General features: G+C 43.5%; 1 protein-coding gene across 1 annotated transcript in view; it reads left to right on the top strand.

The window, feature by feature from the left end:
* The first annotated feature begins 2,103 nt into the window (after nt 1-2,103).
* Nucleotides 2,104-7,000, top strand: part of zmym2 (zinc finger, MYM-type 2) — a 30,401-nt gene continuing 25,504 nt past the window's right edge. Inside the window, exon 1 of the mRNA XM_069663244.1 lies at nt 2,104-2,148. The gene's annotated coding sequence lies outside the window, so the exon portion shown is untranslated. The remainder of the gene's footprint in view (nt 2,149-7,000) is intronic.

Raw genomic sequence — 7,000 nt, 5'->3', positions numbered from 1 at the left:
TCTGACTATCGTGAGTCACAAAACCTTTTGGAAGTGCTCCACTTAATCGCTGTAATATTCCTTTAAGTACACACTGAGAATAACTGACTTAACTTGACATAGTACTGCCAACTTGTTTGGACCCAGTGTTGGTGGTAAGGTCACTGGATCATTACAATAACGCCTTTGTTAGGTGGCTTTCTTGTAAAAGCTGCTAAAATTAAGTTTCAGTGCTATTTTTTAATCAATAATATTCAGCATATAGCATAGATAAATGTAGACTACTTTAGTTGCTTTGCCTGCAAAAGCCTTGTAGGCTATTTATACACAGATGCTGTGTTTATGTCAAATCTGCCACCAGTTGCATATTGATAAATACAAACCCCTGTAGACAAATACAGAGAAACATGCAAACAAACATCAGACACATGCATTTTAAAGGACGCAGACCTAAACATCGCGTTTGCACCATGGACTATAAATTTGCACTCATCAGGGAACAAATTTGGAAAAAACTGAAGTCCTCAAATGCCTCACAGACGATGTAATTTCATAAAGGCTATGCGAACTAGTTGGGTGATTAAGGATCAGTTTTAAGCCCTTTCCTGCTTTAATCTGGATCACATTTTGATATATTCCAGTGTGATTTGTGTGTTGGAGCATAGAAATCCCCGTCATTTTGCTCACCAACTAACACAGACAGCAGACCTGGCAACCCGGCTGTTTACTTTGTCAGATTGGTTAAGGAAATAAAACCATATATTCCATTCCCTGCGGTGTTTAATCAACGAAATCTGCTCATGTAAAAGAAACGTGCGGGGCTATAGGCTTGGAAATCATTTATCTCCATCTCAAACCCCTTCACGTGAATCTGCTCCGCACGTTTAACCGTAAGTGTTGGTCCCTTGAACGCACCTGATCCGCCATATTAAAAACGTGATCATCACTTTATTCTACCCTTATTTCATCCATGACGTAAGAAAGTCAGAACGTAACTCCTGAGATGCTTTTATCTTGATCTTGATGTACTAAGAAGTGAGTTTGGACTTCTCTTATGGTACTTAACTGTATTCTAGCTCTTTTGACATCCTTTTCATCCTACCAGGACTTCTTCTGTTGTTTTTATAACACTGCTTTTGGATAAGTATTTGTTTCTGTGAGTATTTGGTTCTTCCTCCTGTTAGTCTGGGTGAAATTACGTGAGGAAACCCGATGTTGGACCGACAGAGCATGAACTCCTTCAACCCGGATCCTTGCCCCTGATTGGACCCGAGGTGTGTACTTCAATGCAGCTTGTTGTAACCGCTTCAATAAAAAGCCACTCATGATGAAAGTAAATCATGTTTTTCCGACTGATTTGGTGTCAGTTTACATGGGAGAGGTGATATGTATCTGTGAGGTTAAATCGGCTTAATGGAGCAATTTGATTGCCAACCATGCAACCTGATTGCTCTTCCTGCGCTTGCGCGACGAAAAAAAAACAGAAATACGAATGGAAGCCGTCAGAGAGGATAGTAACAAAAGAGGTCTCACTCTACCTCTACTTCCGGTAACATTAAACGTGAGTACACATGTTGAAGGAGGGACTTCCTGCTTAAAGGACCATGCCAGTGTTTTATGGAGATAAACTGTATTATTGATAACCACACATGCTGTATAATTTGTCAAATTGAATGTCTCTTCTCACTGGAAGCCATTGTTGTTTATTCATTTATGTGTGTTAAAAATGCAAAAACTGGCTGAAATCTGTAACAGTTATGTGGGTCAAGTTTGAGTGCAGATAGATAGATAGATGGATAAATTGCTTAAAATTTTCTCTTTGATTCTTCAGTCCCCCTTTATAAATGTTCAATGTGGCTGCTGTGCACAGTTTGGCATGCAAGATAACAGATAATCAGCAGATTACCCACATCCAAAATATCTGTCTATATAATGTAGCTTATGCGATCAATAATCAATGTCTTCTCAATTCTGTGGAGGCAAGTGCTCATTTCAGCCCCCCAACGTGGCGTGTTACGTCACTTGACACGCCATCCATGCCGAGTGAGTCCTCTGCTCAATAGACGATCTTTGGACGGAAAGTGGAAAGTTCTATGTTGTGCGCACGCGCTCCCCGGGATTAATGTCAAGGCACAAAAGTGGCGCTACACCGTTTCGAGCTCTACTCCGGTAAGCGAATTTCACAGCCGTTTTTTATATTCCAGTTTTACGCCTAATTAGTCAAAGTTTCGGGAACTTGTGCAGGCCTACAGCCGGAAGTCCACGGACTCTCTGAGGACTCACTCTGGGGCGAGGAGACACAATTAGGGAACAAATAAACTGTTAATTTGAACAGATTCCCCCTCTTGCTGTGTGTGTGTGCTGTGGCTGCTGCCGCCTCTAGTCTCCAGTATTGTTCAGTTCGCTCCCTAATGGCGGACGGCAGGCAGTGCTGTTTTCCGCTGGGGGAGGAGGAGGAGGGGAGGGGGGTAAATTCTACATGGTTGTGAATTCATTAGGCTAATGCGTGACTTTGGGTCTCAAGAACCCCCGAGAGACTCATGTAAACACGATGCGGGAAATTCTTTGCGCCAGGTTGTTTACCACCGCATGACACAAATGAAGGCAGTTCATGTGATACGTAACGCTGGGGCGCCCCTAGCGGCAGCCGGGTATAGTTGCCACTGATTGCGCCAGGGGTGGACTCTGTGTAGGGTAACTTTCCAATTAAAACCCAGCGTCACAGGTATCATAAAAATCGGGCTTTTTTGTCTAATTCCTGGTCTCTTCTGCTGCCACTGGCACGTGAGCGCCTGGAAAAATAAACTGCACGAGAGGAGGATGGTCGGTGGGGGTGGTGGTGTAGTTAAACCACACGTTTCCAGCCGTTAGGATGTGTGTTTTTGAGTGTCAGTGTGTGTAACATCTCCTCCTTTTTGAAATCATTTGATGTGGATAAGTTGTGATCATTTTTAGTGGTGTGTTTAACAATGGCGCAGTCTGTGTCTGCTCTCCTCCCCTCGATCCGCCGCTAATCCAATGGCTGTTTGCGCCAGGAAGGGCAGGGGTGGGAGCGGAGCGGAACGGAACACCCTGAACCACGTTTCTCCTGGATCCCAACTTGGGAGCCGACCTACCCCCTCATTTACCTGGGTTATTTATGGAAGAGTTGCGCAGCTCAGGTAGTGCTGGTTCTGTTTATTGCTCTTGATTAAAGTTTTGGTTCTGCTCTCTGAAGCCAAGTTTGTTAAATATTATTGCTGAAAAAGGGAAAGGAAGCTCGGATCAGGTCGAGTGTTAGCCCCGCTGTAACCGGGTGCCTTGACCGGATTTGGTGCTCGCTATGGATCTGATCCTCTACCCGGTGTTGATAATCAAGGGCACGGCCAGGGGGGACTTAAACGACCCCTGGAAGCTTGTACAGGCTGTCCTTGTGTGCAGATTTCCTAACATTTCAGAGGAGAGCCCATCAGCTGTGTGGGGCTGAGAATAGTCCGGGTTTAGTTTTGCATTCAGCTGCCAGGTAACCGGAATGGACTGCATTTTGGCCCATCAGCTGGCTTGGGGGATGTTGTGGTGGCTGCGCATTACGCATCACTTCTCAGTGACATAAGCCTTATATAATAATCTCAGGCGTTTGATTTGAATTTGTTATTAGTCTGTTGTTATCTGCGCAACTGGCGCAAACAGCAGCCTGGGGAAATGATGTCAACTTGGCTTCATACGCAAACAGACAGGTAGAGGAGCACCTATGTGTGAGGTGATGATGTGGCGCAGCCGTTGATTTTTAGTGTTTTGTGGCACGCAGGCAGTCTCACCTCACCCCTAGCCCGGCCCACCTCTCTGTCCACCTGGTGCTGACGTTTGGAGCAAGGTTGCATGTCAGAGCTCATTAATGCTGGAGCCTCGTTTTCCTCTCATCCACGTGAATGCAGGCAGGCTCATAGCTCTGCATTGCAGTCTGAAAGGAGTCTGGACCAGGCTATTTTTTCCTCTCAGAGCACCACTGTGTTGCTTTGCACAGATTTGGTCTGTTGGTGTAATATCAGGATGTAAAAGCAGTGATGTATTTTCTCTTGCTCCTCTGTTTGGCTTTGGGGAGGTGTTGAACATCAGCCTGTGGGTCCTGTCTTAATATTTTGAAACCAGTTAACCCCACAGAGGCAGATGTGTTGTAACCCGGTTCTCTTAACACACCTGCTTGAGTTATATCCTCTAAAACACCAGCTCAAGTAACACCATCACTAGCTTTGTAGAACAGTTTGCAATCCTGTGCTGTTGAACAGTGCAGAACACTTTATTGATCTTGAATGTCATGCTGTTTTGACTTGTACTTCCTGTCACATGGTCACAGCGAGCAACCCTTCCTCTCCCAGCCTCAGTTTTACAGTGAAGTACTCATCACACATAACGTATGCAGCTCTGGTTCTGTCTGGTGTTTGTCCTGTGTAATAACATGTATATGTATGTATAATGTTTTTATGCAAAAGTACAAACTTAGACTGACCTTTTACACAAAATACACCTGCATTAAAGAAATGATGTGTATCTGCTTTGTTTGAAAAGAGGCAAATATGGAAAACATTTCAGCATATTGGCATCTTCAGGCGTGTATTTTAGCTTGTTTGTTGTTAGTTACATTAAACACCAAATACTAAATAGCTGAAAGAAAAATAGAAAGTCAAAGAAATATACTACAAACCGCTGAATGAATGTTTGCATTGATCAATATTATTATTTATCCCTATCTATAATTTGATAATGCTGCCAGTTTGAAGAGTATCCAGATGATGACAGCAGCCTAAAGAAACCGGTTCGTTAGTTAAACTACAGAATGATAATTGCTTTTATTGCTTGTGTTCAGTTGCCTATCACACATTAAGAAGGCTTTTTTTATTAAGTAAAGTTAATGACGCTTTTGGCAAACACAGCACATCAGGAGGGCCTGCAAGCTGAGCTAAAGCTAACAATGGTAGCTAATTGTTTAGGTTAGCTTTCCTTCAGTCTTAATTGTTCACAAAATTTCTACCAAGAGCAGAATTATCTGCACAGGCTTCCTCGTCTTCAAAACAAATAAACACAGCGACTAAAACTGGTTTAAAAAACAAAATAAGAATAAAACAGTTTCATGTTAAAATCGGTGTCTTTGGTGGACAATATATCAGGAGGGGCTGCGAGCTAAGCAGCTGCTAACAACATTAGCTTGACTTTTAGGCTTGGATTCCCTCCGTTTTCTTCGTACACAAGGTTTCTAACAGGGGCCAAATTATCCACAGAGATCTTTTCTGCTCTTAAACAACTGACCTGATATTTAAAACTGGTAAAAACACCAAACAAAGCCTTTTTACATTAAAAGTCCTTCGTTCCTCGATGCTTTTTAGCTGTGCTCTGGAGGCTGAGAGCCGAGTTGCCGCTAACTTTAGCTCAGCCTGTTTCTCTTATAACTTTCAGATGAGTAAGATGACTAAAATCCTGCATCCCATGTGGATCTATGAATAGACAGTGCCTTGACTTAAAATAGTATGAAATTAGTCAGCATGATATGTTAAGTGTCTGGCATGCTAGCCTTAAAATGCAGAATAACATGGGCTGTAAACAAAGGGATAGGATGTAACACACATGATATACAGTAGCCTTTATATTTTTAAAGTGTTTACAAGAGTCAGAATTGCAATTGGATGTTGTATTTATGGCCTTGGTCCAGGTGTAACCTGAACCTGAATCATCAGATAATACAGCACAATAGCTCTGCTGTGTTAAATGTTTAATGGTTGATATTTGATGAGTCAGACGTGCTGATTGAACTTTATGCTAGTCCTTTGAAGTTGTTGTCTGTAGCACCGCAGGGCGAGAGTTTTGCACATGTGAGGGTTGAGCTAAAGTTTGGTCAAGGAAACTGTCATGTCAAATATTGAAAAATGGTATTATTTTATTTGTTAGTAAAGTTAACAGCAGTATTAAACTCTCTATTGCACCGATTAAGCTGAGGGTTGCTGATAGCTAGCTTGGGCTTCATCTGATTGCATGAAAATGCTGTGAAAGCACGGCCATTATGCCAAGGGCTCCATCCAATAGGTATAATTTTTTCATGGTTAGTGAGAAAGCATGTCTCGTTCGCATAACTTATCTTTTCTTATTTATTATTAATTCAGCATGTGGTTTTACTGTGCAGTCCTTGAACACAAAGCCGGCCAATAAAGCTGATTCTGATTCAGATTCTGATAGCGCTGGGGCCAAAATGGCCGCCGTGATGATGTCAAGGATATGACCTGGCTTCCTCTGTAGTGTAGACTGTGCTCTGATATTGCTCTACAGGCTGCGTTCAGATGCTTAAAGGCTTTTCCTGTTCATGGTGGAGAACATAAAGCTGCAAAGATCATTGTCTGCTGCACGGGAGTGTGTGTGTGAGTTAGCATCTGTGTGTGTGTGCGTGTGTGTGTGTGTGTGTGTGTGTGAGTTTCTGTGCTGCAGCTGTCAGCAGCGATGTGATGTGTGGCTCACAGCCTCCCTCACTGCCGTGTAACATGAAAGGGAGGTTTTGACAGAAACAGATCAACACTAGTGAGTGCAGACGTCCCCAAAAGTGCTTTAGATAATATTTGATCCAGAGTGTGGCTCCAAATCAGCCTACAACATGTTTCTTGTCATCGTATTGTCTTCTCTTTTTGAAGGATACTTTTCTGTTAAATGCATTTATTAAATCGCCGTCACACCATCTGGATTTCTTTCTAATATTGTCTTCGCCAACTCAACAGCACCCAGATGTAGAGGTGGTGGTCCCTGTGGTGGTTGTGGTGTTGGTGGTGGGCCTTAGCGTCACTATGGCAACCAAGGTGTAGCTTCACCAGTTGCCGGGGACAACAAGAAAGAGGCTGTGCACACAGGAGGGAGGGAGCAGGGATGTGAATGACGGCAGGTGAGAGGAGGAGTAGAGTGCCGGGTGGTTGGGTGAGGAGGTGTAGAGGAGAGGACGAGATGTGACATGGAGGAGGAGGAGGAAAGATGCCTCCTCCGTTGCTGCGCAGGCTCCTAGCAGCTCTTG

This window comes from Semicossyphus pulcher, unplaced genomic scaffold (assembly GCF_022749685.1).
Source record: "Semicossyphus pulcher isolate SPU_LCO1_2020_fin unplaced genomic scaffold, fSemPul1.0.p SCAF_15, whole genome shotgun sequence".
In the NCBI taxonomy this organism is placed as follows: Eukaryota; Metazoa; Chordata; class Actinopteri; order Labriformes; family Labridae; genus Semicossyphus; species Semicossyphus pulcher.
The sequence above is the reverse complement of the archived record's forward strand: the minus strand, read 5'-3'. Positions and strand labels throughout refer to the sequence as shown.